The sequence below is a fragment of the Microtus pennsylvanicus genome, chromosome 7 (genome assembly GCF_037038515.1).
Source record: "Microtus pennsylvanicus isolate mMicPen1 chromosome 7, mMicPen1.hap1, whole genome shotgun sequence".
NCBI classification, from domain to species: domain Eukaryota; kingdom Metazoa; phylum Chordata; class Mammalia; order Rodentia; family Cricetidae; genus Microtus; species Microtus pennsylvanicus.
This window is the reverse complement of record NC_134585.1, coordinates 103116577-103129513: the sequence shown is the minus strand read 5'-3', so window position 1 is coordinate 103129513 and position 12937 is coordinate 103116577. Positions and strand designations below refer to the sequence as shown.

The following is a 12937-nucleotide window of genomic DNA, read 5'->3' as shown; positions in this document are numbered from 1 at the left end:
CATTCCCTGTCAGTCAATGTACCCTGAGTTTATCCCTAATGCTCAGTAGTAACAAGTACTATGATTACTTTTGCTTTCACTTAGTAGAAAAGGCAGCATAAGATTGACTTTAAATCTGCTAACTATAAGACAACATCTTGGCACTGATAAGATAAAATCACTGAGGTAGGCTTAATTGCTTGCATAAGTTATAAAATGCTCTTCTGAAATAGATTGTCCTATAATTAGATTATAATCTTCGAAGGAAACAGTTTGGTTAACTCTTGTTCCATATTTAATTTTAAAATTAGGAATATATATGTCTGTGTGTATAAACATACACATTTATGCATTGAATAGTAAGCAATTAATAAAAATGATTGTGTTTTTGAAAAAGAGCAAGAAGCGGTACATAAGAGGGTTTGGGGAAAGGAAAGGGAATGGTGAAATATAATGGTATATTAGTATTAAAAGTAAAAGGAAATGCAGTTCATATTTTCACTTGCTATAATGTGTTTAGGTGAATTTTATTTTAAAACATGTTTGGAAAGCACCATCCTGTAGAGTCCATTCATAGTGTGTAGCATCTGGTATTTTACAATATTGAGAGAATCTTTATTCAAAATTAAGGGCCAGGGTTGTCAAAACTTAAAGCTGCTAACATTTCCAATTTAGTGATCATGGCATTAAAAATGGAATTTACTTAACCTTTGATGTGTCCTCGAACATATAGATTAAGTCTACAGAAATGTCAGTCTCTGGCCCTCAGGAGAGAACACTGCTCTCAGGGTGAAATGGTTATTGGAAAGAAAAGAAAAGAAAATGTAGTATCACTACAACCTAATAAAAATATAGAAAAATAGTTATAGTTAAGAAGAACTGTGTTTTCTATACTACATCTCCATTGCTGTGCCTTCATCATAACAGGCTGCAGTAGCATTTTTCTGCCAGCTTAGGCAGTTTTCCACATTTCACTATTTACTCCCAAAAGAAGGTAAATATGGAACAGGAAGAAAGTCTATCAAAACAAGTATCAGAGATGTCTGAGAAAGTCAAAGCTTGAATATTTGACTTACAATTATATACACTTGTGAAAGCACACGGCAAGCATTTTCATGCTCTCTGTGTTATACATTTTATGCTTTCCCTTTTTTCTGCTAAAGGATAAGGAAATAATGTTACTTTATATTCTTGGTAAGTGATTAAGTCTCTCTAATATTCATATTAAAAAAGAGTAAGTCTGGTGTATCCCCAATAGCTTGCTTTCTATCTTGCCATACAATCTATCAGTTCCTCCTCTGGATGCAGCAAGGTTCCTTCCACTTCATTATTGTGTCATGATGTAGCCAGGAAATCTGCAGGAACTCTGTTTATCATGCTGTTTGGAACAACCAGACACAAAAATTGTAAGTTATGAACTTTTAATAACTTTTTCTTTAAGGTTATTCCACTTTGGGAATTTCATTATATAATTATTATCTTAATTAAGTATGGTTGGTACGATTCACTAGACATGGGGTCCTGAACTATGTAAGAGTACAGAAATCAAGATAGAAACAAAAGCAAGCAAGTGAGAAAGTGAGAATGTGTGTCTTCATTCCTCTTTGCTCTTGACCACAGGTGTGCTATTTCATATTACTCTCTTGGCTTCCTGACAATGAGAGACTGTAACCTAAAACTATGAGCTAAAATAAGGCATATCTCCCCGAGCTGGCTTTTGTCAAGATACTTTTTCATAGCAACACATATGAAATTGGGCCAATGTATTTCTGAAAATTGTAAATCACAGAAATCAAAGCAATCCGTGGATGTCATTTAGTCTACCAACAAAACCTTAAAATATTGATTGGATTTATACTTATTGAAGTCGTATTTTCCCAAACTGATTGCTAATGCATGCATATATACCTTCCACAATCCATACTTAAGCAATGGTTTTCAGTTTAATTGATGATGCATTTTTAAAATTATGCTATCAGTGAAAATCAAAAATTAAAATTCTAAACTGATAATCCTAGTGCAGTGTATTCATCTCTTACTTGAAAACACAGGCAGATTTTCACCATGGACAAGTGACTATTTTTGTTGAAGATATAATAGGCAACTTTAGAATGATGAACTGGATTAAATTCATATATATATGTGCATTAATATATGCATATATATATATCCATTGTTAGATATAATTTAAATTTTTTCACTTGTTCTTCACAGAAAAACATTCTCGGTTGGCATGCCACTAAGTAAAAAAAGCTAAGAAATCTTATTATATTCTAACTGTAGACTGCAGTAGCAAAGGTGTAGATTACATGGGTCATACAAATAGATAATTCATTACAAACCAGTTTACTAAAGAGGGCAACAAATGACTTCTCTAAGTCATTGCCTACTTTTATGTATTATCTGGTTCATCTCCTGAGTGAACTTGACCCCTCTCAGCTCATGAATTTTATTGCCTCATTAATCATGGTGAAAAATGAAAATTGCTAGAAATTGCCTCTCACATTCTAATTGTTCTAATTGATAATATTTCTTAACCAAGTTGAGTGGACTTTTTGAAATATTTGCATTTAAAATTTGGTATTAAATTATCTAATCTTGCAAAATCTCTGAAATCAGGTTTTTTTATTTTATAACTTTATGATAGGCTAGCACAGATTAGAGAAAAAGTTTTTAGTTTACATAGCCATTGCTAATTTCTAACATGAAGATTTCTCTTCCATATGTTTATATAATTTATAGTATGCTGCTGTCCTTCTACTAATACTTTAAACTAAAATTGGCTAACCTCACTACCTCAATCCTTTCCTCCCTCCAGTCCCTCTCTTGAACCTATCCATTGCCCTTTACTCTCGAGATAGCATCTTTTACTTTATGTGTCTGCACAAATATATATATATATATATATATATATATATATATTCTAACTAACTATATATATGTATGTATATATATATTTATATATATATATATAAAGTGTAAAACTTGCTGAGTCTGTTTAATTGGTGTGGATATGGTTTCAAGGGTTATCACTCTGCATTTCCAACCAATAATTGGGCCCATCCATAGAAGAGGCTTCTTCTCTTACCATAGCTATTAGTTTCTTATAATTGTTTGTCTAGTGGTAGGACACAGTAAAATATCTCCCCTTCTATAGTAACATTTTAACATATATTAAAATACCATTGCCACACACCACATTCCCGTGTCTGTGCTCGGTGCTCTATTACCCAGTTCGCGAGCTTCGGGCAAGGGAGCTGGAGGTTAAAATACACAGACACACACAGACAGAGAGCGACAGGGATCATCCTTGAATTCCCCAAAAATGTCCCCTTTATTGTGTTCAGGGGCAGATTATATAGAGATAGCCATGCCCCAGCCAAACCCACCAGAAACCACTCTCCTGCCATCAGGAACTCCTGAAGGTCTTGTGCTCAGAGCAGCTGTAGGCACTCAGATCAGGGGATTACAAGAAACTCAGGATCTGGGGTCTCACTGCTCCTAACAATCATTAGATTAACCAACACTGCTATTTTTGAAATCTGGTTTATGCAACCATTTCTAGGAGACTGTTTCGCAATGGGCTTTCAGCTATGTTTTCTCTTACAATATTTCTATCCTCTTTTCTGTGATGTTCCCTAAGGTATAAATATAGAAGTTGTAATAAAGATATAGCAGTAGTTGGGTCTAGACTAGCCATAAACCAATGATCTTGGCATCATGTCCAGTTACAGTTGTCTATGATTGTATCTGTTTATGTAAAGATGGGCTTCTTTGTTGAGAGGGGTCAGCTACATTTCTCTGTGAGTTTGTGAATAAGATTTAGAATGTAGTAAGCAAATATGCTGCTCTGGCAAAGTGATACTAGTAGATCATTTTCTAAAGACTTCTAAAGAACATACCCACCACTTGTCATCCTGGGAATCTAGCTAGGCTTCTAGTACCAGCAAGGATTATTCTCCTGCAAGTTGGAACAAAGGCTTGGGCTGTATGCTTCTCTTTAGTAAATACCACTTTTACATATAGATTTTTCTAAGGTTCTTTTTGAAGAGCTTTGTGATGATCATTTCAGGTTTACTATACAGTAATTTCTTAGGAACTGCAAACATCCCACCCAGGAAAAGTAGCCTTTTTCCTGTCCATGTGGTCATCATAAGAAACACCTGATGCAGCAAGAAAATGCAGTTTATAAACTGGAGCAAGTTTGTAAACTGTCAACTAAATATACTGCCTCTGTACAGATTGTTTCATTGAATCCATGTTCTGCCAGTTTCATGTATCCTAGATAAACTTTTATGATGCTTATCTAATTACTAAGGCCGTCTTGCTTTTGTTTCAAATGCTGTTTGGTTTCTAATATTGGGCTGTATTTATGTAATACCACTCCTCAGATTTTACAGCTCCAAAATAATTCTGCATCCTGATTTAGGACATCAGTTCATTCAGTCTACCTTTGAACTGGATAGGTGCATTTAGTTCATCCTCAATAGATTCTAATTGAGCCTGTAACTTTTCTTCATCGGCATCTATAGCATAATAATGGTTCTTTTGAATTTCCTATTTGATTAGGACATGTAAGGTTCTGTGGGAGAGATCCATGAATTTATCTTTGTTTTGTGCTATTTTAGCCATAGTTGTAAATTAATTCTGTACTTCACTAATAAATTCAGATATGCTATCTAATCTGGTCTGAGTTGCTTAGGAATCCATTCTTGAAAGTTTAGTCTTTAAAGCAGTTATATGAAACCCACTCCTGAGACAGGAATTATTTTTTCAGAATAAGGGTTATCCACTTTGGCCTGTTCCCAAATAATGGGATCAATAACGGCAGGAGGATACTGCACTAGCTGTTTGAACTGAGCCGGAGATAGTCTCTTCTTGTCTTAGAAGGATCACCCAGAAATGCTCCAGCTGTGTTTTAATGTTGGTTTCCTCACAGTGGGCATGCAATGTTGTTGGTGAGACTCTTCTTGAGACGTCATTTGGAGAATGCTAAACAGCATTAATGACAACTACTGCGTCATCATCTGCCAGTGTCTTAATGGTTTCTCCATTGATGGTAAGAGTCTGGTTGCCTGGAAAGTAATGTTATCTTATGAAGTGAAAATGATGAATGATATTTATTTCTATTATAAACTTACAGAAATATCCAAGTTCCTTGCATGTTTTTTCTATTACCCTGATATTTAGACTCATTTTCTATGATTAAATATTAAAGAGTTTTCATAATTACATGAAATTCAGCTACTGTCAATCATACCAAATGTCTCAACATTCATGATACATTTTGAATTTTGGGGGGAATGATATGTTTAATTTTGTGGATATGTGTCCGTTTGAGTGAGTGACTGTACACAAGTATATGCACATGAAGGCAGAAGAGGGTGTCTGGTCTTCCTTTCTATCCCTCTCTGACTATTCAGAAGCAGAATCTTTCTCTGAACCTTGCCTTATTATGTTCTCTACTATGCAGAAAGAAAGCAAGCTCCATTGATTTTCTTATGTTCACCCAAGTTAAACCTGTGATTACTGCTGTGTGCTGTATGTTTAGCTTGTCACGTGGGTGCTGGTGTGAAAACGGGAGTACTCATGAGTATATACCCTCTAGACTGTCTCTCCAGATCCTTAAATTGACATAAACTAGACACATAAAAGCACAACAATAGGGTTACCTGAACAATACATGCATAGGGAGGTCCTAGTTAACATGGCAAAATGGATAAGAGAAGTTTCACAGGGTTTTATTGCTGGACAAAGAGTTTCAGGAAATCTGTGATTGCTTAGAGATGCAAATCGGTTTTCTTCAAGAACAAAACCTCTTGTACATTATTCAGTCACAAATTATAAGACCAAAACAAATGTTTGTATGTGAGTTTTACTAAATGGTCTCAGAAACACACAGAGAGACACACTCTCACAAATTGAAAACAAAAAAAAAAACAGGTTATGTAATGGATTTCCTCTCATCAAAATAGAATAAATTATAATTCATAATAGAAAAAAGAAGCTGAATATTTGCAAATAATGTAAAATTTAAGCAAAGTACTGCTGTTCTCGAATGGATCAAAGAAATATACATAAAATGAGGTAATGTTATAACATTTTAAAGTGAAAACAGTCTATCAGAGAAATTTTACAATAATGGATAACTATAGTAAGAAAAGAATACTTCAAATAAACAGCCTAGTATTGGCATAAAAACAGACGGGAGGACCAATGGAACTGAATCAAAGACCTGGATATTAATCCATACACCTTTGAACACCTGATTATTGATAAAGAAGCAAAAAATATAAAACGGAAAAAAGAAAAAATATTTAATAAATGAATCTCAACATGTAGAATAATGATAATAGACCCATATCTATCACCATATACAACACCCAAGTCCAAATGGATCAAGACCTCAACATAAAGCCAGTGACACCAAACCTCATAGAAGAGAAAGTGGGAAGTACACTTGAATGCATTGACCTGGAGACCACTTCTAAATATAACCCCAGTAGCACAGACACTGAGAGATACAATTAATAAGCTGGACCTCAGAAACTTAAAAGCTTCTGTAAAGCAAAGGACATGGTCAACAAGACAAAACAATAGCCTACAGAATGGGAAAAGATCTTCACTAACCCCACATCAGACAAAGGTCTAATCTCCAAGATATACAAAGAACTCAAGAAATTAGTCATCAAAAGAACAAATAATCCAATAAAAAATGGAGTACAGACCTAAACAGAGAACTCTCAACAGAGGAATCTAAAATGGCTGAAAAATACTTAATGAAATGTTCAACATCCTTAGTCATCAGAGAAATGCAAATCAAAACAACTCTGAGATTTCATCTTACACCTGTAAGAATGGCCAAGATTTCCTTGCTCATGTTCTACCTCCTTCTGCTCCTCATTTGGACTTTAGGAGCTCAGTCCAGTGTTCCAATGTGGGTCTCTGTCTCTAGCTTCATCCATCTCCAGATGAAGTTTCTATGATGATATGCAAGATATTTATCAGTATGGCTATAGGATAGGGCCATTTCAGGCTCCCTCTCCTCAGCTGCCCAAGGATCTAGCTGGGGACATCTCCATGGACACCTGGGAACATCTCTAGAGTCAAGTTTCTCGCCGACCCTAAAATTGCTCCCTTAATTAAGATATATACTTCCCTGCTCCCACACCTACCCCTCCTCCATCCCAACCATCCCATTCCTCCAAGCTCTCCCCATCCTTCCCTTCTCCCTTCTCTCTCCCCTTCTCCCCTTTTCCCCACTCCACCCTCAGCCCCTGTCCGGCAATCTTGTCCACTTCCAATATCCAGGAGGATATTTTTTCTTTGGGTTCATTTTCTTATTTAGCTTCTCTAGGATCACGAATTATAGGCTCAATGTCCTTTATTTTTTTTTTAACATGGGAAATACTCTCCATTTTATCTAATTCTTCCCTTAAAGAATTCCCAATTTTCTCATCAAATCTGCCACTGATGATGATGATGAAGATGTGAGACACTGCCTCTGAAATGAAAAAATAAAAGTGACTGGATTTCAAGGTAGCTACCTAGTTTGGCAGCAGTCCAAGAAGGACGTTCATGGGAAGCCCACCAGGAGATAATATAGAAAACTCAGCTGGTGGGTGAGGGATTCTAGCCATGTGTTGCTCTGACCTATGTCATTTGCTGTAAGGCCACAGGCAAATGACATTTATTTGTGTATTGGGTGCCAGATTCAGAAAAAAATAATTAAAAGCACAGAGTCATATATTGGGATTCATAGAAGATCAGAAAGTCAAAGCAATGGAGTCACTAGAGAGTTCTCACCTCTATGAAATATTCAGAGAAAAAAGAGTGAGTTCCTGTCTCATCCCACTTCATATTCTGCTCTAGTGTTGCTATTAAAGATGTGTACCACCACTGCCTGGTATTTATGGCTCACTAATGTGGTTTGGGGGATTAAAGGTGTGTGCAATCTCTGTTTTGCCATTATGGCTGATTAGTGTGCCAGGCTTTGCACTCTGATCTTTAGGCAAGCTTTATTTGTTAGATGATAAACAAAGTATCACCACACAACAGCTAATAAAAAAAGAATGCATCATTACTTCAATGATACACAAAGTCAATTGCCATTAGTTTTTTTTTTGGTATCATTTCATTTTGGATATGCTTTTTGTTTTTTGATTGCTTTTTTGAATTCTATTTTCTATATTTACATGGAGGATAATAAGCAATATGAAAATACAAATCAATGATTTAAGAGATCATAAATGGAAATGCTACAAGAAGATTTAATATTCATGTATCTGTTGCTTTGAATGAGATTTCAAAAACCTTAAAAATAGAAAGACATTTTTCTAATTCAGAGTAGAGCATTTAAGTATGGATTCAAATACTTGAAGTGATGAATTCCCAATAAACCTTATAAGACCTGTTTATCTTTGTTATTCAAGAATAGATTACCAAACTGATTTATTTTATGAAATCGATATACTTTTATAGTCTGTTTTATTCCTAAGTTTTAATAGAAAAACACAGACGAATTTCCTTTTACTGTTTAAATATTACAATCCCATTGACATGTTTACTAAGTAAAACATGACTGCCTTGCTGTCTATGTATTATACATAATATGTCCTTCATTTTTAATTCATTGCAGTCACATTTTTTCTCACCTTTATTCAATGGGGAAAACAAAAATTCAATCCTCTTCAGTAATGATATTCCTCTGCTGATCCAAAAATAGTTTCCACATTTTTCTCATCAAGGACAAGAACAACTGGAAAGTTGTAGAGTGACAGCATTCCCCACACCACATAGTTTTTTTCTACAAGTTAAACAACAATGGAATAAGGTTTATTTTATAAAAAGAAGTTTAATTGAAAAAAATATCTAACTATTAACCAAGGAAATATCCTAAATAAACTCCAGACATATTCTGAGTGAGAAAATACATTCATATAAAATTCTTGAAAAATAAAAATGTGGACTAATAAAGAGGCTACGAATTACCAGATGTTAGTGTTTTCATCTAAACGTTTACTTTTGCAATGATTATAAGTTGATATATAGCTGAAAAATGACACATATACCCTTTGTAACAATTCTCTTAAAAGTATATTATAATAGTGTACACAAAATTTTGACATTAATACAGCTAAAATACAGAACATATCTATGTTTGGACACCCTCATCATGATCCCCTGTTGTATTAATGACATTATGTCACTGTAAACAACTTGAGAGAAGAAGTTATTTAGGCTCAGCAAACTGTGTTTTGGACTGCTTTGGAGAGCAAAGCCCAGTAGTTGATGGACTAGTGCAAAAGATGCAAGAAAGGGGGAGAATAGACATAGACGTAATAAAAAGGACCCACCCATGGGGATTCCTGACCCACATAGGCCCTTCCATTAACTTCCATCAGGAAACTGCCTAAGTATGTTCAGCTGTGCATTAAGTGTTAAAAACATGAGTGTCTTCAAATCATAACATTCATATAATTATATTTTAATGTGTTTAGAGCCACAATGTTTCTCTCCTCTCAAATCATTTGGGAATTAATAGCCATTTTTATTCTATGTATCATGTATTTTTGTCTCTCAAGAGTAAGATCTAAATGTAGTTTCTCATTGGAATATTTCTTGGTGTTTATTGAGGGTGTTTACTTGGTTTATAGTTAACTATTTTTTTTTTTTTGCTCTGAAGTAACCTTCTGTGCCATGTATATAGAAGTTTGCTTGGTAGGGGTGGGGTGGGGGTAAGGGGAGATGGGGAGCGAGAAGTGAGAAGGGGAGGATGGGGAGAGCTTGGGGAAATGGGACGGTTGGGATGGAGGAAGAGCGGATATGGGAGCAGGGAAGTATATATCTTAATCAAGGGAGCCATTTCAGGGTTGACAATAGACTAGACTCTAGAGGGGTTCCCAGGTATCCAAGGAGATGTCCCCAAAGTGTTCTTTGAACAGCTAAGGAGAGGTTGCCTGAACTTGCCCTATCCTATAGCCACACTGATGAATATCTTGCATATCACCATAGAACCTTCATCTGGCGATGGATGGAGATAGAGACAGAGACCCACACTGGAGCACTGGACTGAGCTCCCAAGGTCCAAATGAGGAGCAGAATGAGGGAGAATATAAGCAAGGAAGTCAGGACTCGAGGGGTGCGCCCACCAACTGTGTCGGCGGGGCTGATCTAATGGAAACTGACCAAGGCCAGCTGGACTGGGACTGATGGAGCATGTGATCAAACTGGACTCTCTGAACATGGCGGACAATGAGGGCTGACTGAGAAGCCAAGGACAATGGCACTGGGTTTTGATCCTACTCCATGTACTGGCTTTGTGGGAACCTAGTCTGTTTGGATGCTCACCTTCCTAGACCTGGATGGAGGGGGGAGGACCTTGGACTTCCCACAGGGCAGGGAATCCTGACTGCTCTTTGGACTGGAGGGAGGAATGAGGGGAAGGGGGAGGGAAATGAAAGGAAAGGAGGAAGTGAAAATTTGTAATAATAATATAAAAATAAAAAATAAAAAAAAAGAAGTTTGCTTAACTGTTTGCTTGTAGAAACACAATCTGGTGTAGGCAGTTTTGGAATACTAATAATCAGGATAATATAAACATCTGTGTACAGGAGTTTGTTTGCTCATCTCTGGGGAAATGAATTGCCAGAATATTTATTGCTTGATCATAGGGTAATATAATATATTTAGTTTTACAAAGAGTATGTATTTATATTTAAATATGTTTATATAAAATATAAAAATATAATATTCATGATTTATAATGTTATAAATGTTATAAATATATAGGAGACAAATATAAATGTTATATATATGTATAATAAGGAATAACATATTTCATATATATGCATTGTTCTTTATTGTATTTGACAATTTTTCATTGTATTTTAGAGAGGAGTAATGATATTTCTTTCTTTGTAACCTACACCTTTCCTTCATTCCCCTTTAGAATTTTTTTCTCTTTATTCCTAGAAAATTTACAAACATCTTTTGTAAAAATAAAGAAGATGGGCTTTCTCTGTCTTGATTTTTTAACAGGAAATATTTCCCATTTTCCTGTTACATATAGAGCTTCTCCTTAGTAAATTGTGTTACTTCCCATCTATTCTTTTATGTTGAAAAATTAAAATATAATTACAGCATTTTTACCTTTCTTCCTATCTATTTTTATTTTCTGAGCAATTTTGTCTTGAATAGGTGCTAACCTCACATGTGATTTCCATATATTAATGCAAACATTTATGTGATTTTTCTTCTTTATATTTTATAACATGCTGTATTAGACTGATTCGTTACATTAAGTGTTACTAAATTAAACTTGTTAATTCAGTTACAAGCTGTCAGGTAGTTTCAGTAAATAATAAATCTATAAAGTTATTATCTCATAAGATTATAAAATTCTCAACAGTTATTGTTTTTGCAATTCCCCTAAAGTCATAAAAACAATTCATAACTTGCATATAGCCAGTGCTGCTGGTGTAATCAAGGCTTTTCAGCTGCCAGCTGTGAGAGCTATAGTCTGGACTATGCACAATTATATACAATTATAATAATGATAATGATTATGTAGTTTATGTATTTGCTATACTGTGTTATTATGTATATATACATACATGCATACACATATTTTTTCTCTTTTTTTTACTTTTATGTAGGAAATCTAGGTAGTGGCCAGTTCATGTGACCAGTCCATTTGCTAGAGATCAAATCCCATTTCTCATTAGACTCTGGGTCTTCTTTCCTGATACCCTTTACAGGCACACAGCCTGGGACACTTCCTCTCATTTTCTAAAATCCGTTGTGCAGCAACACGGGCAAAAGAACTGCTCCCCTGAGATCCTTCTTATTTAAACAAAAAACAAACACAAAACAAAAATAATAATAGCAAGAGCCTTTTACCTGAAGCAAGTTGTTAGACATTCCACAATAAGGCAGTATCACAACAGGATACGGCAGCCTATGTGGGCTAATTGCCAATGTGACAGTCTATGGAAGAAGAAGACACAAATATTGATGTTTCTGACCCTACATAGAGGAGGAGCAGTGTTAAGTTTTGACAATTAGTTCACAAATTAAAAAAACAAAGAATAAAAAGTGGAAGAAAATGGGGTATAATAAGAGAAACGTATATTGAAATTGTACTATTATGTTTTGAAGTTAAGTATCATAAAAATCACTAGTTTTATAAAAGGTTATAAATTAGAAAACAATTTCAGTAAGCTATGTTTATTACTAAAGACATTGTTGTAACTTTAATGAGGCTAATTACACGGTATTTAAAAAGACTGCTTAAGTGTATGTCAGTATCCTGGGCCTCACATTCCCTCAATACACATTGAATCACCCAGGGGTACTTCAAGTCCTCAAGGCTACATTCACATACATTCTGATTGAGTATAGCATTTGTTCTTGTTTTATATTTTACTGTATCTTTTCTAAATTACATTGTAAGGCATAACTATTCAATAAAGTATAGCAATAGGCAATATAACATGAAGCTTAGCTGTGTGTTAAACTATCATCCCTGATTGCATATTATACTGTAATGTTCACACAGTTGAGATGATGCTTTTCTTGGGATATAAACTTTTGTGAGGTGGTCATGATAAAATAATATTGATGCTTGATCATTTATACTCTACTGTCCTGTTTCACTGGCTCCTTATTTTTTCTGCCTTTCCTTCTTTTGTTTTTTTCTTTTTTAATTGATTTTATTGAGCTATACACTTTTCTCTGCTCTCCATCCCTTTGCCTACAAATTTCAAGAAGTCATTATTTTTTTCTGCTGTGTAGTACTCAATTGTGTAAATGTAAATGTGGTAACATTATTAATTCTTCAGTTGTTTCCAATTTAGGTTGTTTCCAGGTTCTGGTTATGACAGTAGCCCTCCTTTACACAAATGATAAATGGGCAGAGAAAGAAATAGAGAAACAACACCCTTCACAATAGCCACAA

General features: G+C 34.9%; 1 pseudogene; it reads right to left on the bottom strand.

The window, feature by feature from the left end:
• Positions 1–4165: 4165 nt before the first annotated feature.
• On the bottom strand, positions 4166–5258 carry LOC142854037 (nuclear pore complex protein Nup54 pseudogene; annotated as a pseudogene).
• Positions 5259–12937: the final 7679 nt, after the last annotated feature.